The sequence below is a fragment of the Filicampus tigris genome, chromosome 1 (genome assembly GCF_054856515.1).
Source record: "Filicampus tigris isolate MCC_2025a chromosome 1, RoL_Ftig_1.0, whole genome shotgun sequence".
In the NCBI taxonomy this organism is placed as follows: domain Eukaryota; kingdom Metazoa; phylum Chordata; class Actinopteri; order Syngnathiformes; family Syngnathidae; genus Filicampus; species Filicampus tigris.
Genome location: NC_141217.1, coordinates 16,096,278 through 16,121,311, shown reverse-complemented (window position 1 = coordinate 16,121,311; position 25,034 = coordinate 16,096,278).

Below are 25,034 nucleotides of genomic sequence, written 5' to 3'. Positions count from 1 at the left end.
TGAAACCCTAGCTGGAAACCCTAACCCTAGTTTGAAACCCTAACTGAAAACCCTAGCTGGAAACCCTAACCCTAGTTTGAAACCCTAACTGAAAACCCTAGCTGGAAACCCTAACCCTAGTTTGAAACCCTAAATGGAAACCCTAACCCTAGTTTGAAACCCTAGCTGGAAACCCTAACCCTAGTTTGAAACCCTAACCCCAATTTTAAAACATAGTTTGAAACCCTAACCCTAATTTTAAAACCTAGCTGGAAACCCTAACCCTAGTTTGAAACCCTAACTGAAAACCCTAGCTGGAAACCCTAACCCTAGTTTGAAACCCTAGCTGGAAACCCTAACCCTAGTTTGAAACCCTAACTGAAAACCCTAGCTGGAAACCCTAACCCTAGTTTGAAACCCTAACTGAAAACCCTAGCTGGAAACCCTAACCCTAGTTTGAAACCCTAGCTGGAAACCCTAACCCTAGTTTGAAACCCTAACTGAAAACCCTAGCTGGAAACCCTAACCCTAGTTTGAAACCCTATATGGAAACCCTAACCCTAGTTTGAAACCCTAACTGAAAACCCTAGCTGGAAACCCTAACCCTAGTTTGAAACCCTAATTGAAAACCCTAGCTGGAAACCCTAACCCTAGTTTGAAACCCTATATGGAAACCCTAACCCTAGTTTGAAACCCTAACTGAAAACCCTAGCTGGAAACCCTAACCCTAGTTTGAAACCCTAGCTGGAAACCCTAACCCTAGTTTGAAACCCTAGCTGGAAACCCTAACCCTAGTTTGAAACCCTAACTGAAAACCCTAGCTGGAAACCCTAACCCTAGTTTGAAACCCTAACTGAAAACCCTAGCTGGAAACCCTAACCCTAGTTTGAAACCCTAACTGAAAACCCTAGCTGGAAACCCTAACCCTAGTTTGAAACCCTAACTGAAAACCCTAGCTGGAAACCCTAACCCTAGTTTGAAACCCTATATGGAAACCCTAACCCTAGTTTGAAACCCTAACTGAAAACCCTAGCTGGAAACCCTAACCCTAGTTTGAAACCCTAACTGAAAACCCTAGCTGGAAACCCTAACCCTAGTTTGAAACCCTATATGGAAACCCTAACCCTAGTTTGAAACCCTAACTGAAAACCCTAGCTGGAAACCCTAACCCTAGTTTGAAACCCTAACTGAAAACCCTAGCTGGAAACCCTAACCCTAGTTTGAAACCCTAACTGAAAACCCTAGCTGGAAACCCTAACCCTAGTTTGAAACCCTAACTGAAAACCCTAGCTGGAAACCCTAACCCTAGTTTGAAACCCTATATGGAAACCCTAACCCTAGTTTGAAACCCTAACTGAAAACCCTAGCTGGAAACCCTAACCCTAGTTTGAAACCCTTACTGAAAACCCTAGCTGGAAACCCTAACCCTAGTTTGAAACCCTAACTGAAAACCCTAGCTGGAAACCCTAACCCTAGTTTGAAACCCTAACTGAAAACCCTAGCTGGAAACCCTAACCCTAGTTTGAAACCCTATATGGAAACCCTAACCCTAGTTTGAAACCCTAACTGAAAACCCTAGCTGGAAACCCTAACCCTAGTTTGAAACCCTAACTGAAAACCCTAGCTGGAAACCCTAACCCTAGTTTGAAACCCTAACTGAAAACCCTAGCTGGAAACCCTAACCCTAGTTTGAAACCCTAACTGAAAACCCTAGCTGGAAACCCTAACCCTAGTTTGAAACCCTATATGGAAACCCTAACCCTAGTTTGAAACCCTAACTGAAAACCCTAGCTGGAAACCCTAACCCTAGTTTGAAACCCTAACCCTAATTTTAAACCCTAGCTGGAAACCCTAACCCTAGTTTGAAACCCTAACTGAAAACCCTAGCTGGAAACCCTAACCCTAGTTTGAAACCCTAACTGAAAACCCTAGCTGGAAACCCTAACCCTAGTTTGAAACCCTAGCTGGAAACCCTAACCCTAGTTTGAAACCCTAACTGAAAACCCTAGCTGGAAACCCTAACCCTAGTTTGAAACCCTAACTGAAAACCCTAGCTGGAAACCCTAACCCTAGTTTGAAACCCTAAATGGAAACCCTAACCCTAGTTTGAAACCCTAGCTGGAAACCCTAACCCTAGTTTGAAACCCTAACCCTAATTTTAAAACCTAGTTTGAAACCCTAACCCTAATTTTAAAACCTAGCTGGAAACCCTAACCCTAGTTTGAAACCCTAACTGAAAACCCTAGCTGGAAACCCTAACCCTAGTTTGAAACCCTAACCCTAGTTTGAAACCCTAACTGAAAACCCTAGCTGGAAACCCTAACCCTAGTTTGAAACCCTAACTGAAAACCCTAGCTGGAAACCCTAACCCTAGTTTGAAACCCTATATGGAAACCCTAACCCTAACTGAAAACCCTAGCTGGAAACCCTAACCCTAGTTTGAAACCCTAACTGAAAACCCTAGCTGGAAACCCTAACCCTAGTTTGAAACCCTATATGGAAACCCTAACCCTAACTGAAAACCCTAGCTGGAAACCCTAACCCTAGTTTGAAACCCTAACTGAAAACCCTAGCTGGAAACCCTAACCCTAGTTTGAAACCCTATATGGAAACCCTAACCCTAGTTTGAAACCCTAACTGAAAACCCTAGCTGGAAACCCTAACCCTAGTTTGAAACCCTAACTGAAAACCCTAGCTGGAAACCCTAACCCTAGTTTGAAACCCTAACTGAAAACCCTAGCTGGAAACCCTAACCCTAGTTTGAAACCCTAACTGAAAACCCTAGCTGGAAACCCTAACCCTAGTTTGAAACCCTATATGGAAACCCTAACCCTAGTTTGAAACCCTAGCTGGAAACCCTAACCCTAGTTTGAAACCCTAACCCTAATTTTAAACCCTAGCTGGAAACCCTAACCCTAGTTTGAAACCCTAACTGAAAACCCTAGCTGGAAACCCTAACCCTAGTTTGAAACCCTAACTGAAAACCCTAGCTGGAAACCCTAACCCTAGTTTGAAACCCTAACTGAAAACCCTAGCTGGAAACCCTAACCCTAGTTTGAAACCCTATATGGAAACCCTAACCCTAGTTTGAAACCCTAGCTGGAAACCCTAACCCTAGTTTGAAACCCTAACCCTAATTTTAAACCCTAGCTGGAAACCCTAACCCTAGTTTGAAACCCTAACTGAAAACCCTAGCTGGAAACCCTAACCCTAGTTTGAAACCCTAACTGAAAACCCTAGCTGGAAACCCTAACCCTAGTTTGAAACCCTAGCTGGAAACCCTAACCCTAGTTTGAAACCCTAACTGAAAACCCTAGCTGGAAACCCTAACCCTAGTTTGAAACCCTATATGGAAACCCTAACCCTAGTTTGAAACCCTAACTGAAAACCCTAGCTGGAAACCCTAACCCTAGTTTGAAACCCTAATTGAAAACCCTAGCTGGAAACCCTAACCCTAGTTTGAAACCCTATATGGAAACCCTAACCCTAGTTTGAAACCCTAACTGAAAACCCTAGCTGGAAACCCTAACCCTAGTTTGAAACCCTAGCTGGAAACCCTAACCCTAGTTTGAAACCCTAGCTGGAAACCCTAACCCTAGTTTGAAACCCTAACTGAAAACCCTAGCTGGAAACCCTAACCCTAGTTTGAAACCCTAACTGAAAACCCTAGCTGGAAACCCTAACCCTAGTTTGAAACCCTAACTGAAAACCCTAGCTGGAAACCCTAACCCTAGTTTGAAACCCTAACTGAAAACCCTAGCTGGAAACCCTAACCCTAGTTTGAAACCCTATATGGAAACCCTAACCCTAGTTTGAAACCCTAACTGAAAACCCTAGCTGGAAACCCTAACCCTAGTTTGAAACCCTAACTGAAAACCCTAGCTGGAAACCCTAACCCTAGTTTGAAACCCTAACTGAAAACCCTAGCTGGAAACCCTAACCCTAGTTTGAAACCCTAACTGAAAACCCTAGCTGGAAACCCTAACCCTAGTTTGAAACCCTATATGGAAACCCTAACCCTAGTTTGAAACCCTAGCTGGAAACCCTAACCCTAGTTTGAAACCCTAACCCTAATTTTAAACCCTAGCTGGAAACCCTAACCCTAGTTTGAAACCCTAACTGAAAACCCTAGCTGGAAACCCTAACCCTAGTTTGAAACCCTAACTGAAAACCCTAGCTGGAAACCCTAACCCTAGTTTGAAACCCTAACTGAAAACCCTAGCTGGAAACCCTAACCCTAGTTTGAAACCCTATATGGAAACCCTAACCCTAGTTTGAAACCCTAGCTGGAAACCCTAACCCTAGTTTGAAACCCTAACCCTAATTTTAAACCCTAGCTGGAAACCCTAACCCTAGTTTGAAACCCTAACTGAAAACCCTAGCTGGAAACCCTAACCCTAGTTTGAAACCCTAACTGAAAACCCTAGCTGGAAACCCTAACCCTAGTTTGAAACCCTATATGGAAACCCTAACCCTAGTTTGAAACCCTAGCTGGAAACCCTAACCCTAGTTTGAAACCCTTACCCTAATTTTAAACCCTAGCTGGAAACCCTAACCCTAGTTTGAAACCCTAACTGAAAACCCTAGCTGGAAACCCTAACCCTAGTTTGAAACCCTAACTGAAAACCCTAGCTGGAAACCCTAACCCTAGTTTGAAACCCTATATGGAAACCCTAACCCTAGTTTGAAACCCTAGCTGGAAACCCTAACCCTAGTTTGAAACCCTAACTGAAAACCCTAGCTGGAAACCCTAACTCTAGTTTGAAACCCTAACTGAAAACCCTAGCTGGAAACCCTAACCCTAGTTTGAAACCCTATATGGAAACCCTAACCCTAGTTTGAAACCCTAGCTGGAAACCCTAACCCTAGTTTGAAACCCTAACTGAAAACCCTAGCTGGAAACCCTAACTCTAGTTTGAAACCCTAACTGAAAACCCTAGCTGGAAACCCTAACCCTAGTTTGAAACCCTATATGGAAACCCTAACCCTAGTTTGAAACCCTAGCTGGAAACCCTAACCCTAGTTTGAAACCCTAACTGAAAACCCTAGCTGGAAACCCTAACTCTAGTTTGAAACCCTAACTGAAAACCCTAGCTGGAAACCCTAACCCTAGTTTGAAACCCTATATGGAAACCCTAACCCTAGATTGAAACCCTAACTGAAAACCCTAGCTGAAAACCCTAACCCTAGTTTGAAACCCTAGCTGGAAACCCTAACCCTAGTTTGAAACCCTAGCTGGAAACCCTAACCCTAGTTTGAAACCCTAACTGAAAACCCTAGCTGGAAACCCTAACCCTAGTTTGAAACCCTAACTGAAAACCCTAGCTGGAAACCCTAACCCTAGTTTGAAACCCTAACTGAAAACCCTAGCTGGAAACCCTAACCCTAGTTTGAAACCCTAACTGAAAACCCTAGCTGGAAACCCTAACCCTAGTTTGAAACCCTAGCTGGAAACCCTAACCCTAGTTTGAAACCCTAACTGAAAACCCTAGCTGGAAACCCTAACCCTAGTTTGAAACCCTATATGGAAACCCTAACCCTAGTTTGAAACCCTAACTGAAAACCCTAGCTGGAAACCCTAACCCTAGTTTGAAACCCTATATGGAAACCCTAACCCTAGTTTGAAACCCTAGCTGGAAACCCTAACCCTAGTTTGAAACCCTAACTGAAAACCCTAGCTGGAAACCCTAACCCTAGTTTGAAACCCTAACTGAAAACCCTAGCTGGAAACCCTAACCCTAGTTTGAAACCCTATATGGAAACCCTAACCCTAGTTTGAAACCCTAGCTGGAAACCCTAACCCTAGTTTGAAACCCTTACCCTAATTTTAAACCCTAGCTGGAAACCCTAACCCTAGTTTGAAACCCTAACTGAAAACCCTAGCTGGAAACCCTAACCCTAGTTTGAAACCCTAACTGAAAACCCTAGCTGGAAACCCTAACCCTAGTTTGAAACCCTATATGGAAACCCTAACCCTAGTTTGAAACCCTAGCTGGAAACCCTAACCCTAGTTTGAAACCCTAACTGAAAACCCTAGCTGGAAACCCTAACTCTAGTTTGAAACCCTAACTGAAAACCCTAGCTGGAAACCCTAACCCTAGTTTGAAACCCTATATGGAAACCCTAACCCTAGTTTGAAACCCTAGCTGGAAACCCTAACCCTAGTTTGAAACCCTAACTGAAAACCCTAGCTGGAAACCCTAACTCTAGTTTGAAACCCTAACTGAAAACCCTAGCTGGAAACCCTAACCCTAGTTTGAAACCCTATATGGAAACCCTAACCCTAGTTTGAAACCCTAGCTGGAAACCCTAACCCTAGTTTGAAACCCTAACTGAAAACCCTAGCTGGAAACCCTAACTCTAGTTTGAAACCCTAACTGAAAACCCTAGCTGGAAACCCTAACCCTAGTTTGAAACCCTATATGGAAACCCTAACCCTAGATTGAAACCCTAACTGAAAACCCTAGCTGAAAACCCTAACCCTAGTTTGAAACCCTAGCTGGAAACCCTAACCCTAGTTTGAAACCCTAGCTGGAAACCCTAACCCTAGTTTGAAACCCTAACTGAAAACCCTAGCTGGAAACCCTAACCCTAGTTTGAAACCCTAACTGAAAACCCTAGCTGGAAACCCTAACCCTAGTTTGAAACCCTAACTGAAAACCCTAGCTGGAAACCCTAACCCTAGTTTGAAACCCTAACTGAAAACCCTAGCTGGAAACCCTAACCCTAGTTTGAAACCCTAGCTGGAAACCCTAACCCTAGTTTGAAACCCTAACTGAAAACCCTAGCTGGAAACCCTAACCCTAGTTTGAAACCCTATATGGAAACCCTAACCCTAGTTTGAAACCCTAACTGAAAACCCTAGCTGGAAACCCTAACCCTAGTTTGAAACCCTATATGGAAACCCTAACCCTAGTTTGAAACCCTAGCTGGAAACCCTAACCCTAGTTTGAAACCCTAACTGAAAACCCTAGCTGGAAACCCTAACTCTAGTTTGAAACCCTAACTGAAAACCCTAGCTGGAAACCCTAACCCTAGTTTGAAACCCTATATGGAAACCCTAACCCTAGATTGAAACCCTAACTGAAAACCCTAGCTGAAAACCCTAACCCTAGTTTGAAACCCTAGCTGGAAACCCTAACCCTAGTTTGAAACCCTAGCTGGAAACCCTAACCCTAGTTTGAAACCCTAACTGAAAACCCTAGCTGGAAACCCTAACCCTAGTTTGAAACCCTAACTGAAAACCCTAGCTGGAAACCCTAACCCTAGTTTGAAACCCTAACTGAAAACCCTAGCTGGAAACCCTAACCCTAGTTTGAAACCCTAACTGAAAACCCTAGCTGGAAACCCTAACCCTAGTTTGAAACCCTAGCTGGAAACCCTAACCCTAGTTTGAAACCCTAACTGAAAACCCTAGCTGGAAACCCTAACCCTAGTTTGAAACCCTAACTGAAAACCCTAGCTGGAAACCCTAACCCTAGTTTGAAACCCTATATGGAAACCCTAACCCTAGTTTGAAACCCTAACTGAAAACCCTAGCTGGAAACCCTAACCCTAGTTTGAAACCCTAACTGAAAACCCTAGCTGGAAACCCTAACCCTAGTTTGAAACCCTAACTGAAAACCCTAGCTGGAAACCCTAACCCTAGTTTGAAACCCTAACTGAAAACCCTAGCTGGAAACCCTAACCCTAGTTTGAAACCCTATATGGAAACCCTAACCCTAGTTTGAAACCCTAACTGAAAACCCTAGCTGGAAACCCTAACCCTAGTTTGAAACCCTTACTGAAAACCCTAGCTGGAAACCCTAACCCTAGTTTGAAACCCTAACTGAAAACCCTAGCTGGAAACCCTAACCCTAGTTTGAAACCCTAACTGAAAACCCTAGCTGGAAACCCTAACCCTAGTTTGAAACCCTATATGGAAACCCTAACCCTAGTTTGAAACCCTAACTGAAAACCCTAGCTGGAAACCCTAACCCTAGTTTGAAACCCTAACTGAAAACCCTAGCTGGAAACCCTAACCCTAGTTTGAAACCCTAACTGAAAACCCTAGCTGGAAACCCTAACCCTAGTTTGAAACCCTAACTGAAAACCCTAGCTGGAAACCCTAACCCTAGTTTGAAACCCTATATGGAAACCCTAACCCTAGTTTGAAACCCTAACTGAAAACCCTAGCTGGAAACCCTAACCCTAGTTTGAAACCCTAACCCTAATTTTAAACCCTAGCTGGAAACCCTAACCCTAGTTTGAAACCCTAACTGAAAACCCTAGCTGGAAACCCTAACCCTAGTTTGAAACCCTAACTGAAAACCCTAGCTGGAAACCCTAACCCTAGTTTGAAACCCTAGCTGGAAACCCTAACCCTAGTTTGAAACCCTAACTGAAAACCCTAGCTGGAAACCCTAACCCTAGTTTGAAACCCTAACTGAAAACCCTAGCTGGAAACCCTAACCCTAGTTTGAAACCCTAAATGGAAACCCTAACCCTAGTTTGAAACCCTAGCTGGAAACCCTAACCCTAGTTTGAAACCCTAACCCTAATTTTAAAACCTAGTTTGAAACCCTAACCCTAATTTTAAAACCTAGCTGGAAACCCTAACCCTAGTTTGAAACCCTAACTGAAAACCCTAGCTGGAAACCCTAACCCTAGTTTGAAACCCTAACCCTAGTTTGAAACCCTAACTGAAAACCCTAGCTGGAAACCCTAACCCTAGTTTGAAACCCTAACTGAAAACCCTAGCTGGAAACCCTAACCCTAGTTTGAAACCCTATATGGAAACCCTAACCCTAACTGAAAACCCTAGCTGGAAACCCTAACCCTAGTTTGAAACCCTAACTGAAAACCCTAGCTGGAAACCCTAACCCTAGTTTGAAACCCTATATGGAAACCCTAACCCTAACTGAAAACCCTAGCTGGAAACCCTAACCCTAGTTTGAAACCCTAACTGAAAACCCTAGCTGGAAACCCTAACCCTAGTTTGAAACCCTATATGGAAACCCTAACCCTAGTTTGAAACCCTAACTGAAAACCCTAGCTGGAAACCCTAACCCTAGTTTGAAACCCTAACTGAAAACCCTAGCTGGAAACCCTAACCCTAGTTTGAAACCCTAACTGAAAACCCTAGCTGGAAACCCTAACCCTAGTTTGAAACCCTAACTGAAAACCCTAGCTGGAAACCCTAACCCTAGTTTGAAACCCTATATGGAAACCCTAACCCTAGTTTGAAACCCTAGCTGGAAACCCTAACCCTAGTTTGAAACCCTAACCCTAATTTTAAACCCTAGCTGGAAACCCTAACCCTAGTTTGAAACCCTAACTGAAAACCCTAGCTGGAAACCCTAACCCTAGTTTGAAACCCTAACTGAAAACCCTAGCTGGAAACCCTAACCCTAGTTTGAAACCCTAACTGAAAACCCTAGCTGGAAACCCTAACCCTAGTTTGAAACCCTATATGGAAACCCTAACCCTAGTTTGAAACCCTAGCTGGAAACCCTAACCCTAGTTTGAAACCCTAACCCTAATTTTAAACCCTAGCTGGAAACCCTAACCCTAGTTTGAAACCCTAACTGAAAACCCTAGCTGGAAACCCTAACCCTAGTTTGAAACCCTAACTGAAAACCCTAGCTGGAAACCCTAACCCTAGTTTGAAACCCTAGCTGGAAACCCTAACCCTAGTTTGAAACCCTAACTGAAAACCCTAGCTGGAAACCCTAACCCTAGTTTGAAACCCTATATGGAAACCCTAACCCTAGTTTGAAACCCTAACTGAAAACCCTAGCTGGAAACCCTAACCCTAGTTTGAAACCCTAATTGAAAACCCTAGCTGGAAACCCTAACCCTAGTTTGAAACCCTATATGGAAACCCTAACCCTAGTTTGAAACCCTAACTGAAAACCCTAGCTGGAAACCCTAACCCTAGTTTGAAACCCTAGCTGGAAACCCTAACCCTAGTTTGAAACCCTAGCTGGAAACCCTAACCCTAGTTTGAAACCCTAACTGAAAACCCTAGCTGGAAACCCTAACCCTAGTTTGAAACCCTAACTGAAAACCCTAGCTGGAAACCCTAACCCTAGTTTGAAACCCTAACTGAAAACCCTAGCTGGAAACCCTAACCCTAGTTTGAAACCCTAACTGAAAACCCTAGCTGGAAACCCTAACCCTAGTTTGAAACCCTATATGGAAACCCTAACCCTAGTTTGAAACCCTAACTGAAAACCCTAGCTGGAAACCCTAACCCTAGTTTGAAACCCTAACTGAAAACCCTAGCTGGAAACCCTAACCCTAGTTTGAAACCCTAACTGAAAACCCTAGCTGGAAACCCTAACCCTAGTTTGAAACCCTAACTGAAAACCCTAGCTGGAAACCCTAACCCTAGTTTGAAACCCTATATGGAAACCCTAACCCTAGTTTGAAACCCTAGCTGGAAACCCTAACCCTAGTTTGAAACCCTAACCCTAATTTTAAACCCTAGCTGGAAACCCTAACCCTAGTTTGAAACCCTAACTGAAAACCCTAGCTGGAAACCCTAACCCTAGTTTGAAACCCTAACTGAAAACCCTAGCTGGAAACCCTAACCCTAGTTTGAAACCCTAACTGAAAACCCTAGCTGGAAACCCTAACCCTAGTTTGAAACCCTATATGGAAACCCTAACCCTAGTTTGAAACCCTAGCTGGAAACCCTAACCCTAGTTTGAAACCCTAACCCTAATTTTAAACCCTAGCTGGAAACCCTAACCCTAGTTTGAAACCCTAACTGAAAACCCTAGCTGGAAACCCTAACCCTAGTTTGAAACCCTAACTGAAAACCCTAGCTGGAAACCCTAACCCTAGTTTGAAACCCTATATGGAAACCCTAACCCTAGTTTGAAACCCTAGCTGGAAACCCTAACCCTAGTTTGAAACCCTTACCCTAATTTTAAACCCTAGCTGGAAACCCTAACCCTAGTTTGAAACCCTAACTGAAAACCCTAGCTGGAAACCCTAACCCTAGTTTGAAACCCTAACTGAAAACCCTAGCTGGAAACCCTAACCCTAGTTTGAAACCCTATATGGAAACCCTAACCCTAGTTTGAAACCCTAGCTGGAAACCCTAACCCTAGTTTGAAACCCTAACTGAAAACCCTAGCTGGAAACCCTAACTCTAGTTTGAAACCCTAACTGAAAACCCTAGCTGGAAACCCTAACCCTAGTTTGAAACCCTATATGGAAACCCTAACCCTAGATTGAAACCCTAACTGAAAACCCTAGCTGAAAACCCTAACCCTAGTTTGAAACCCTAGCTGGAAACCCTAACCCTAGTTTGAAACCCTAGCTGGAAACCCTAACCCTAGTTTGAAACCCTAACTGAAAACCCTAGCTGGAAACCCTAACCCTAGTTTGAAACCCTAACTGAAAACCCTAGCTGGAAACCCTAACCCTAGTTTGAAACCCTAACTGAAAACCCTAGCTGGAAACCCTAACCCTAGTTTGAAACCCTAACTGAAAACCCTAGCTGGAAACCCTAACCCTAGTTTGAAACCCTAGCTGGAAACCCTAACCCTAGTTTGAAACCCTAACTGAAAACCCTAGCTGGAAACCCTAACCCTAGTTTGAAACCCTATATGGAAACCCTAACCCTAGTTTGAAACCCTAACTGAAAACCCTAGCTGGAAACCCTAACCCTAGTTTGAAACCCTATATGGAAACCCTAACCCTAGTTTGAAACCCTAGCTGGAAACCCTAACCCTAGTTTGAAACCCTAACTGAAAACCCTAGCTGGAAACCCTAACTCTAGTTTGAAACCCTAACTGAAAACCCTAGCTGGAAACCCTAACCCTAGTTTGAAACCCTATATGGAAACCCTAACCCTAGATTGAAACCCTAACTGAAAACCCTAGCTGAAAACCCTAACCCTAGTTTGAAACCCTAGCTGGAAACCCTAACCCTAGTTTGAAACCCTAGCTGGAAACCCTAACCCTAGTTTGAAACCCTAACTGAAAACCCTAGCTGGAAACCCTAACCCTAGTTTGAAACCCTAACTGAAAACCCTAGCTGGAAACCCTAACCCTAGTTTGAAACCCTAACTGAAAACCCTAGCTGGAAACCCTAACCCTAGTTTGAAACCCTAACTGAAAACCCTAGCTGGAAACCCTAACCCTAGTTTGAAACCCTAGCTGGAAACCCTAACCCTAGTTTGAAACCCTAACTGAAAACCCTAGCTGGAAACCCTAACCCTAGTTTGAAACCCTATATGGAAACCCTAACCCTAGTTTGAAACCCTAACTGAAAACCCTAGCTGGAAACCCTAACCCTAGTTTGAAACCCTAATTGAAAACCCTAGCTGGAAACCCTAACCCTAGTTTGAAACCCTATATGGAAACCCTAACCCTAGTTTGAAACCCTAACTGAAAACCCTAGCTGGAAACCCTAACCCTAGTTTGAAACCCTAGCTGGAAACCCTAACCCTAGTTTGAAACCCTAACTGAAAACCCTAGCTGGAAACCCTAACCCTAGTTTGAAACCCTAGCTGGAAACCCTAACCCTAGTTTGAAACCCTAACTGAAAACCCTAGCTGGAAACCCTAACCCTAGTTTGAAACCCTAACTGAAAACCCTAGCTGGAAACCCTAACCCTAGTTTGAAACCCTAACTGAAAACCCTAGCTGGAAACCCTAACCCTAGTTTGAAACCCTAACTGAAAACCCTAGCTGGAAACCCTAACCCTAGTTTGAAACCCTAGCTGGAAACCCTAACCCTAGTTTGAAACCCTAACTGAAAACCCTAGCTGGAAACCCTAACCCTAGTTTGAAACCCTAACTGAAAACCCTAGCTGGAAACCCTAACCCTAGTTTGAAACCCTAAATGGAAACCCTAACCCTAGTTTGAAACCCTAGCTGGAAACCCTAACCCTAGTTTGAAACCCTAACCCCAATTTTAAAACATAGTTTGAAACCCTAACCCTAATTTTAAAACCTAGCTGGAAACCCTAACCCTAGTTTGAAACCCTAACTGAAAACCCTAGCTGGAAACCCTAACCCTAGTTTGAAACCCTAGCTGGAAACCCTAACCCTAGTTTGAAACCCTAACTGAAAACCCTAGCTGGAAACCCTAACCCTAGTTTGAAACCCTAACTGAAAACCCTAGCTGGAAACCCTAACCCTAGTTTGAAACCCTAGCTGGAAACCCTAACCCTAGTTTGAAACCCTAACTGAAAACCCTAGCTGGAAACCCTAACCCTAGTTTGAAACCCTATATGGAAACCCTAACCCTAGTTTGAAACCCTAACTGAAAACCCTAGCTGGAAACCCTAACCCTAGTTTGAAACCCTAATTGAAAACCCTAGCTGGAAACCCTAACCCTAGTTTGAAACCCTATATGGAAACCCTAACCCTAGTTTGAAACCCTAACTGAAAACCCTAGCTGGAAACCCTAACCCTAGTTTGAAACCCTAGCTGGAAACCCTAACCCTAGTTTGAAACCCTAGCTGGAAACCCTAACCCTAGTTTGAAACCCTAACTGAAAACCCTAGCTGGAAACCCTAACCCTAGTTTGAAACCCTAACTGAAAACCCTAGCTGGAAACCCTAACCCTAGTTTGAAACCCTAACTGAAAACCCTAGCTGGAAACCCTAACCCTAGTTTGAAACCCTAACTGAAAACCCTAGCTGGAAACCCTAACCCTAGTTTGAAACCCTATATGGAAACCCTAACCCTAGTTTGAAACCCTAACTGAAAACCCTAGCTGGAAACCCTAACCCTAGTTTGAAACCCTAACTGAAAACCCTAGCTGGAAACCCTAACCCTAGTTTGAAACCCTAACTGAAAACCCTAGCTGGAAACCCTAACCCTAGTTTGAAACCCTATATGGAAACCCTAACCCTAGTTTGAAACCCTAACTGAAAACCCTAGCTGGAAACCCTAACCCTAGTTTGAAACCCTAACTGAAAACCCTAGCTGGAAACCCTAACCCTAGTTTGAAACCCTAACTGAAAACCCTAGCTGGAAACCCTAACCCTAGTTTGAAACCCTAACTGAAAACCCTAGCTGGAAACCCTAACCCTAGTTTGAAACCCTATATGGAAACCCTAACCCTAGTTTGAAACCCTAACTGAAAACCCTAGCTGGAAACCCTAACCCTAGTTTGAAACCCTTACTGAAAACCCTAGCTGGAAACCCTAACCCTAGTTTGAAACCCTAACTGAAAACCCTAGCTGGAAACCCTAACCTTAGTTTGAAACACTAACTGAAAACCCTAGCTGGAAACCCTAACCCTAGTTTGAAACCCTATATGGAAACCCTAACCCTAGTTTGAAACCCTAACTGAAAACCCTAGCTGGAAACCCTAACCCTAGTTTGAAACCCTAACTGAAAACCCTAGCTGGAAACCCTAACCCTAGTTTGAAACCCTGACTGAAAACCCTAGCTGGAAACCCTAACCCTAGTTTGAAACCCTAAATGGAAACCCTAACCCTAGTTTGAAACCCTAGCTGGAAACCCTAACCCTAGTTTGAAACCCTAACCCTAATTTTAAAACCTAGTTTGAAACCCTAACCCTAATTTTAAAACCTAGCTGGAAACCCTAACCCTAGTTTGAAACCCTAACTGAAAACCCTAGCTGGAAACCCTAACCCTAGTTTGAAACCCTAACCCTAGTTTGAAACCCTAACTGAAAACCCTAGCTGGAAACCCTAACCCTAGTTTGAAACCCTAACTGAAAACCCTAGCTGGAAACCCTAACCCTAGTTTGAAACCCTATATGGAAACCCTAACCCTAACTGAAAACCCTAGCTGGAAACCCTAACCCTAGTTTGAAACCCTAACTGAAAACCCTAGCTGGAAACCCTAACCCTAGTTTGAAACCCTATATGGAAACCCTAACCCTAACTGAAAACCCTAGCTGGAAACCCTAACCCTAGTTTGAAACCCTAACTGAAAACCCTAGCTGGAAACCCAAACCCTAGTTTGAAACCCTATATGGAAACCCTAACCCTAGTTTGAAACCCTAACTGAAAACCCTAGCTGGAAACCCTAACCCTAGTTTGAAACCCTATATGGAAACCCTAACCCTAGTTTGAAACCCTAACTGAAAACCCTAGCTGGAAACCCTAACCCTAGTTTGAAACCCTAACTGAAAACCCTAGCTGGAAACCCTAACCCTAGTTTGAAACCCTAACTGAAAACCCTAGCTGGAAACCCTAACCCTAGTTTGAATCCCTAACCCTAATTTTAAACCCTAGCTGGAAACCCTAACCCTAGTTTGAAACCCTAACTGAAAACCCTAGCTGGAAACCCTAACCCTAGTTTGAAACCCTAACTGAAAACCCTAGCTGGAAACCCTAACCCTAGTTTGAAACCCTAACTGAAAACCCTAGCTGGAAACCCTAACCCTAGTTTGAAACCCTAACTGAAAACCCTAGCTGGAAACCCTAACCCTAGTTTGAAACCCTAGCTGGAAACCCTAACCCTAGTTTGAAACCCTAACTGAAAACCCTAGCTGGAAACCCTAACCCTAGTTTGAAACCCTAACTGAAAACCCTAGCTGGAAACCCTAACCCTAGTTTGAAACCCTAACTGAAAACCCTAGCTGGAAACCCTAACCCTAGTTTGAAACCCTAACTGAAAACCCTAGCTGGAAACCCTAACCCTAGTTTGAAACCCTAGCTGGAAACCCTAACCCTAGTTTGAAACCCTAACTGAAAACCCTAGCTGGAAACCCTAACCCTAGTTTGAAACCCTAACTGAAAACCCTAGCTGGAAACCCTAACCCTAGTTTGAAACCCTAGCTGGAAACCCTAACCCTAGTTTGAAACCCTAGCTGGAAACCCTAACCCTAGTTTGAAACCCTAACCCTAATTTTAAAACCTAGTTTGAAACCCTAACCCTAATTTTAAAACCTAGCTGGAAACCCTAACCCTAGTTTGAAACCCTAACTGAAAACCCTAGCTGGAAACCCTAACCCTAGTTTGAAACCCTAGCTGGAAACCCTAACCCTAGTTTGAAACCCTAACTGAAAACCCTAGCTGGAAACCCTAACCCTAGTTTGAAACCCTAACTGAAAACCCTAGCTGGAAACCCTAACCCTAGTTTGAAACCCTAGCTGGAAACCCTAACCCTAGTTTGAAACCCTAACTGAAAACCCTAGCTGGAAACCCTAACCCTAGTTTGAAACCCTATATGGAAACCCTAACCCTAGTTTGAAACCCTAACTGAAAACCCTAGCTGGAAACCCTAACCCTAGTTTGAAACCCTAGCTGGAAACCCTAACCCTAGTTTGAAACCCTAGCTGGAAACCCTAACCCTAGTTTGAAACCCTAACTGAAAACCCTAGCTGGAAACCCTAACCCTAGTTTGAAACCCTAACTGAAAACCCTAGCTGGAAACCCTAACCCTAGTTTGAAATCCTAACTGAAAACCCTAGCTGGAAACCCTAACCCTAGTTTGAAACCCTATATGGAAACCCTAACCGTAGTTTGAAACCCTAACTGAAAACCCTAGCTGGAAACCCTAACCCTAGTTTGAAACCCTATATGGAAACCCTAACCCTAGTTTGAAACCCTAACTGAAAACCCTAGCTGGAAACCCTAACCCTAGTTTGAAACCCTAACTGAAAACCCTAGCTGGAAACCCTAACCCTAGTTTGAAACCCTAACCCTAATTTTAAACCCTAGCTGGAAACCCTAACCCTAGTTTGAAACCCTATATGGAAACCCTAACCCTAACTGAAAACCCTAGCTGGAAACCCTAACCCTAGTTTGAAACCCTAACTGAAAACCCTAGCTGGAAACCCTAACCCTAGTTTGAAACCCTATATGGAAACCCTAACCCTAGTTTGAAACCCTAACTGAAAACCCTAGCTGGAAACCCTAACCCTAGTTTGAAACCCTAGCTGGAAACCCTTACCCTAGTTTGAAACCCTAACTGAAAACCGTAGCTGGAAACCCTAACCCTAGTTTGAAACCCTAACTGAAAGCCCTAGCTGGAAACCCTAACCCTAGTTTGAAACCCTAGCTGGAAACCCTAACCCTAGTTTGAAACCCTAGCTGGAAACCCTAACCCTAGTTTGAAACCCTAACCCTAATTTTAAAACCTAGTTTGAAACCCTAACCCTAATTTTAAAACCTAGCTGGAAACCCTAACCCTAGTTTGAAACCCTAACTGAAAACCCTAGCTGGAAACCCTAACCCTAGTTTGAAACCCTAGCTGGAAACCCTAACCCTAGTTTGAAACCCTAACTGAAAACCCTAGCTGGAAACCCTAACCCTAGTTTGAAACCCTAACTGAAAACCCTAGCTGGAAACCCTAACCCTAGTTTGAAACCCTAGCTGGAAACCCTAACCCTAGTTTGAAACCCTAACTGAAAACCCTAGCTGGAAACCCTAACCCTAGTTTGAAACCCTAACTGAAAACCCTAGCTGGAAACCCTAACCCTAGTTTGAAACCCTAGCTGGAAACCCTAACCCTAGTTTGAAACCCTAACTGAAAACCCTAGCTGGAAACCCTAACCCTAGTTTGAAACCCTAACTGAAAGCCCTAGCTGGAAACCCTAACCCTAGTTTGAAACCCTAGCTGGAAACCCTAACCCTAGTTTGAAACCCTAGCTGGAAACCCTAACCCTAGTTTGAAACCCTAACTGAAAACCCTAGCTGGAAACCCTAACCCTAGTTTGAAACCCTAACTGAAAACCCTAGCTGGAAACCCTAACCCTAGTTTGAAACCCTAACTGAAAACCCTATATGGAAACCCTAACCCTAGTTTGAAACCCTAACTGAAAACCCTAGCTGGAAACCCTAACCCTAGTTTGAAACCCTAGCTGGAAACCCTAACCCTAGTTTGAAACCCTAGCTGGAAACCCCAACCCTAGTTTGAAACCCTAACTGAAAACCCTAGCTGGAAACCCTAACCCTAGTTTGAAACCCTAACTGAAAACCCTAGCTGGAAACCCTAACCCTAGTTTGAAATCCTAACTGAAAACCCTAGCTGGAAACCCTAACCCTAGTTTGAAACCCTATATGGAAACCCTAGCTGGAAACCCTAACCCTAGTTTGAAACCCTAACCCTAATTTTAAACCCTAGCTGGAAACCCTAACCCTAGTTTGAAACCCTATATGGAAACCCTAACCCTAACTGAAAACCCTAGCTGGAAACCCTAACCCTAGTTTGAAACCCTAACTGAAAACCCTAGCTGGAAACCCTAACCCTAGTTTGAAACCCTATATGGAAACCCTAACCCTAGTTTGAAACCCTAACTGAAAACCCTATATGGAAACCCTAACCCTAGTTTGAAACCCTAACTGAAAACCCTAGCTGGAAACCCTAACCCTAGTTTGAAACCCTAGCTGGAAACCCTAACCCTAGTTTGAAACCCTAGCTGGAAAACCTAACCCTAGTTTGAAACCCTAACTGAAAACCCTAGCTGGAAACCCTAACCCTAGTTTGAAACCCTAACTGAAAACCCTAGCTGGAAACCCTAACCCTAGTTTGAAATCCTAACTGAAAACCCTAGCTGGAAACCCTAACCCTAGTTTGAAACCCTATATGGAAACCCTAACCGTAGTTTGAAACCCTAACTGAAAACCCTAGCTGGAAACCCTAACCCTAGTTTGAAACCCTATATGGAAACCCTAACCCTAGTTTGAAACCCTAACTGAAAACCCTAGCTGGAAACCCTAACCCTAGTTTGAAACCCTAACTGAAAACCCTAGCTGGAAACCCTAACCCTAGTTTGAAACCCTAACTGAAAACCCTAGCTGGAAACCCTAACCCTAGTTTGAAACCCTAACCCTAATTTTAAACCCTAGCTGGAAACCCTAACCCTAGTTTGAAACCCTATATGGAAACCCTAACCCTAACTGAAAACCCTAGCTGGAAACCCTAACCCTAGTTTGAAACCCGAACTGAAAACCCTAGCTGGAAACCCTAACCCTAGTTTGAAACCCTATATGGAAACCCTAACCCTAGTTTGAAACCCTAACTGAAAACCCTAGCTGGAAACCCTAACCCTAGTTTGAAACCCTAACTGAAAACCCTAGCTGGAAACCCTAACCCTAGTTTGAAACCCTAACTGAAAACCCTAGCTGGAAACCCTAACCCTAGTTTGAAACCCTAGCTGGAAACCCTTACCCTAGTTTGAAACCCTAACTGAAAACCCTAGCTGGAAACCCTAACCCTAGTTTGAAACCCTAACTGAAAGCCCTAGCTGGAAACCCTAACCCTAGTTTGAAACCCTAGCTGGAAACCCTAACCCTAGTTTGAAACCCTAACCCTAATTTTAAAACCTAGTTTGAAACCCTAACCCTAATTTTAAAACCTAGCTGGAAACCCTAACCCTAGTTTGAAACCCTAACTGAAAACCCTAGCTGGAAACCCTAACCCTAGTTTGAAACCCTAGCTGGAAACCCTAACCCTAGTTTGAAACCCTAACTGAAAACCCTAGCTGGAAACCCTAACCCTAGTTTGAAACCCTAACTGAAAACCCTAGCTGGAAACCCTAACCCTAGTTTGAAACCCTAGCTGGAAACCCTAACCCTAGTTTGAAACCCTAACTGAAAACCCTAGCTGGAAACCCTAACCCTAGTTTGAAACCCTAACTGAAAACCCTAGCTGGAAACCCTAACCCTAGTTTGAAACCCTAGCTGGAAACCCTAACCCTAGTTTGAAACCCTAACTGAAAACCCTAGCTGGAAACCCTAACCCTAGTTTGAAACCCTAACTGAAAGCCCTAGCTGGAAACCCTAACCCTAGTTTGAAACCCTAGCTGGAAACCCTAACCCTAGTTTGAAACCCTAGCTGGAAACCCTAACCCTAGTTTGAAACCCTAACCCTAATTTTAAAACCTAGTTTGAAACCCTAACCCTAATTTTAAAACCTAGCTGGAAACCCTAACCCTAGTTTGAAACCCTAACTGAAAACCCTAGCTGGAAACCCTAACCCTAGTTTGAAACCCTAGCTGGAAACCCTAACCCTAGTTTGAAACCCTAACTGAAAACCCTAGCTGGAAACCCTAACCCTAGTTTGAAACCCTAACTGAAAACCCTAGCTGGAAACCCTAACCCTAGTTTGAAACCCTAGCTGGAAACCCTAACCCTAGTTTGAAACCCTAACTGAAAACCCTAGCTGGAAACCCTAACCCTAGTTTGAAACCCTATATGGAAACCCTAACCCTAGTTTGAAACCCTAAGTGAAAACCCTAGCTGGAAACCCTAACCCTAGTTTGAAACCCTAACTGAAAACCCTAGCTGGAAACCCTAACCCTAGTTTGAAACCCTATATGGAAACCCTAACCCTAGTTTGAAACCCTAACTGAAAACCCTAGCTGGAAACCCTAACCCTAGTTTGAAACCCTAGCTGGAAACCCTAACCCTAGTTTGAAACCCTAGCTGGAAACCCTAACCCTAGTTTGAAACCCTAACTGAAAACCCTAGCTGGAAACCCTAACCCTAGTTTGAAACCCTAACTGAAAACCCTAGCTGGAAACCCTAACCCTAGTTTGAAACCCTAACTGAAAACCCTAGCTGGAAACCCTAACCCTAGTTTGAAACCCTATATGGAAACCCTAACCCTAGTTTGAAACCCTAACTGAAAACCCTAGCTGGAAACCCTAACCCTAGTTTGAAACCCTAACTGAAAACCCAAGCTGAAAACCCTAACCCTAGTTTGAAACCCTAACTGAAAACCCTAGCTGGAAACCCTAACCCTAGTTTGAAACCCTAACTGAAAACCCTAGCTGGAAACCCTAACCCTAGTTTGAAACCCTAACTGAAAACCCTAGCTGGAAACCCTAACCCTAGTTTGAAACCCTATATGGAAACCCTAACCCTAGTTTGAAACCCTAGCTGGAAACCCTAACCCTAGTTTGAAACCCTAACCCTAATTTTAAACCCTAGCTGGAAACCCTAACCCTAGTTTGAAACCCTAACTGAAAACCCTAGCTGGAAACCCTAACCCTAGTTTGAAACCCTAACTGAAAACCCTAGCTGGAAACCCTAACCCTTGTTTGAAACCCTAACTGAAAACCCTAGCTGGAAACCCTAACCCTAGTTTGAAACCCTATATGGAAACCCTAACCCTAGTTTGAAACCCTAGCTGGAAACCCTAACGCTAGTTTGAAACCCTAACCCTAATTTTAAACCCTAGCTGGAAACCCTAACCCTAGTTTGAAACCCTAACTGAAAACCCTAGCTGGAAACCCTAACCCTAGTTTGAAACCCTAACTGAAAACCCTAGCTGGAAACCCTAACCCTAGTTTGAAACCCTATATGGAAACCCTAACCCTAGTTTGAAACCCTAGCTGGAAACCCTAACCCTAGTTTGAAACCCTAACCCTAATTTTAAACCCTAGCTGGAAACCCTAACCCTAGTTTGAAACCCTAACTGAAAACCCTAGCTGGAAACCCTAACCCTAGTTTGAAACCCTAACTGAAAACCCTAGCTGGAAACCCTAACCCTAGTTTGAAACCCTAGCTGGAAACCCTAACCCTAGTTTGAAACCCTAACTGAAAACCCTAGCTGGAAACCCTAACCCTAGTTTGAAACCCTAACTGAAAACCCTAGCTGGAAACCCTAACCCTAGTTTGAAACCCTATATGGAAACCCTAACCCTAGTTTGAAACCCTAGCTGGAAACCCTAACCCTAGTTTGAAACCCTAACCCTAATTTTAAACCCTAGCTGGAAACCCTAACCCTAGTTTGAAACCCTAACTGAAAACCCTAGCTGGAAACCCTAACCCTAGTTTGAAACCCTAACTGAAAACCCTAGCTGGAAACCCTAACCCTTGTTTGAAACCCTAACTGAAAACCCTAGCTGGAAACCCTAACCCTAGTTTGAAACCCTATATGGAAACCCTAACCCTAGTTTGAAACCCTAGCTGGAAACCCTAACGCTAGTTTGAAACCCTAACCCTAATTTTAAACCCTAGCTGGAAACCCTAACCCTAGTTTGAAACCCTAACTGAAAACCCTAGCTGGAAACCCTAACCCTAGTTTGAAACCCTAACTGAAAACCCTAGTTGGAAACCCTAACCCTAGTTTGAAACCCTATATGGAAACCCTAACCCTAGTTTGAAACCCTAGCTGGAAACCCTAACCCTAGTTTGAAACCCTAACCCTAATTTTAAACCCTAGCTGGAAACCCTAACCCTAGTTTGAAACCCTAACTGAAAACCCTAGCTGGAAACCCTAACCCTAGTTTGAAACCCTAAGTGAAAACCCTAGCTGGAAACCCTAACCCTAGTTTGAAACCCTATATGGAAACCCTAACCCTAGTTTGAAACCCTAGCTGGAAACCCTAACCCTAGTTTGAAACCCTAACCCTAATTTTAAACCCTAGCTGGAAACCCTAAACCTAGTTTGAAACCCTAACTGAAAACCCTAGCTGGAAACCCTAACCCTAGTTTGAAACCCTAACTGAAAACCCTAGCTGGAAACCCTAACCCTAGTTTGAAACCCTAACTGAAAACCCTAGCTGGAAACCCTAACCCTAGTTTGAAACCCTAACTGAAAACCCTAGCTGGAAACCCTAACCCTAGTTTGAAACCCTATATGGAAACCCTAACCCTAGTTGGAAACCCTAACTGAAAACCCTAGCTGGAAACCCTAACCCTAGTTTGAAACCCTAACCCTAATTTTAAACCCTAGCTGGAAACCCTAACCCTAGTTTGAAACCCTAACTGAAAACCCTAGCTGGAAACCCTAACCCTAGTTTGAAACCCTAACTGAAAACCCTAGCTGGAAACCCTAACCCTAGTTTGAAACCCTAACTGAAAACCCTAGCTGGAAACCCTAACCCTAGTTTGAAACCCTAACTGAAAACCCTAGCTGGAAACCCTAACCCTAGTTTGAAACCCTAGCTGGAAACCCTAACCCTAGTTTGAAACCCTAACTGAAAACCCTAGCTGGAAACCCTAACCCTAGTTTGAAACCCTAACTGAAAACCCTAGCTGGAAACCCTAACCCTAGTTTGAAACCCTAACTGAAAACCCTAGCTGGAAACCCTAACCCTAGTTTGAAACCCTAACTGAAAACCCTAGCTGGAAACCCTAACCCTAGTTTGAAACCCTAACTGAAAACCCTAGCTGGAAACCCTAACCCTAGTTTGAAACCCTATATGGAAACCCTAACCCTAGTTTGAAACCCTAACTGAAAACCCTATATGGAAACCCTAACCCTAGTTTGAAACCCTAACTGAAAACCCTAGCTGGAAACCCTAACCCTAGTTTGAAACCCTAGCTGGAAACCCTAACCCTAGTTTGAAACCCTAGCTGGAAACCCTAACCCTAGTTTGAAACCCTAACTGAAAACCCTAGCTGGAAACCCTAACCCTAGTTTGAAACCCTAACTGAAAACCCTAGCTGGAAACCCTAACCCTAGTTTGAAATCCTAACTGAAAACCCTAGCTGGAAACCCTAACCCTAGTTTGAAACCCTATATGGAAACCCTAACCGTAGTTTGAAACCCTAACTGAAAACCCTAGCTGGAAACCCTAACCCTAGTTTGAAACCCTAGCTGGAAACCCTAACCCTAGTTTGAAACCCTATATGGAAACCCTAACCCTAGTTTGAAACCCTATATGGAAACCCTAACCCTAGTTTGAAACCCTAACTGAAAACCCTAGCTGGAAACCCTAACCCTAGTTTGAAACCCTAACTGAAAACCCTAGCTGGAAACCCTAACCCTAGTTTGAAACCCTAACTGAAAACCCTAGCTGGAAACCCTAACCCTAGTTTGAAACCCTATATGGAAACCCTAACCCTAGTTTGAAACCCTAACTGAAAACCCTAGCTGGAAACCCTAACCCTAGTTTGAAACCCTAACCCTAATTTTAAACCCTAGCTGGAAACCCTAACCCTAGTTTGAAACCCTAACTGAAAACCCTAGCTGGAAACCCTAACCCTAGTTTGAAACCCTAACTGAAAACCCTAGCTGGAAACCCTAACCCTAGTTTGAAACCCTAACTGAAAACCCTAGCTGGAAACCCTAACCCTAGTTTGAAACCCTAACTGAAAACCCTAGCTGGAAACCCTAACCCTAGTTTGAAACCCTAGCTGGAAACCCTAACCCTAGTTTGAAACCCTAACTGAAAACCCTAGCTGGAAACCCTAACCCTAGTTTGAAACCCTAACTGAAAACCCTAGCTGGAAACCCTAACCCTAGTTTGAAACCCTAACTGAAAACCCTAGCTGGAAACCCTAACCCTAGTTTGAAACCCTAACTGAAAACCCTAGCTGGAAACCCTAACCCTAGTTTGAAACCCTAACTGAAAACCCTAGCTGGAAACCCTAACCCTAGTTTGAAACCCTATATGGAAACCCTAACCCTAGTTTGAAACCCTAACTGAAAACCCTATATGGAAACCCTAACCCTAGTTTGAAACCCTAACTGAAAACCCTAGCTGGAAACCCTAACCCTAGTTTGAAACCCTAGCTGGAAACCCTAACCCTAGTTTGAAACCCTAGCTGGAAACCCTAACCCTAGTTTGAAACCCTAACTGAAAACCCTAGCTGGAAACCCTAACCCTAGTTTGAAACCCTAACTGAAAACCCTAGCTGGAAACCCTAACCCTAGTTTGAAATCCTAACTGAAAACCCTAGCTGGAAACCCTAACCCTAGTTTGAAACCCTATATGGAAACCCTAACCGTAGTTTGAAACCCTAACTGAAAACCCTAGCTGGAAACCCTAACCCTAGTTTGAAACCCTAACTGAAAACCCTAGCTGGAAACCCTAACCCTAGTTTGAAACCCTAACTGAAAACCCTAGCTGGAAACCCTAACCCTAGTTTGAAACCCTAGCTGGAAACCCTAACCCTAGTTTGAAACCCTAACTGAAAACCCTAGCTGGAAACCCTAACCCTAGTTTGAAACACTAACTGAAAACCCTAGCTGGAAACCCTAACCCTAGTTTGAAACCCTAACCCTAATTTTAAACCCTAGCTGGAAACCCTAACCCTAGTTTGAAACCCTAGCTGGAAACCCTAGCTGGAAACCCTAACCCTAGTTTGAAACCCTATATGAAAACCCTAACCCTAGTTTGAAACCCTATATGGAAACCCTAACCCTAGTTTGAAACCCTAACTGAAAACCCTAG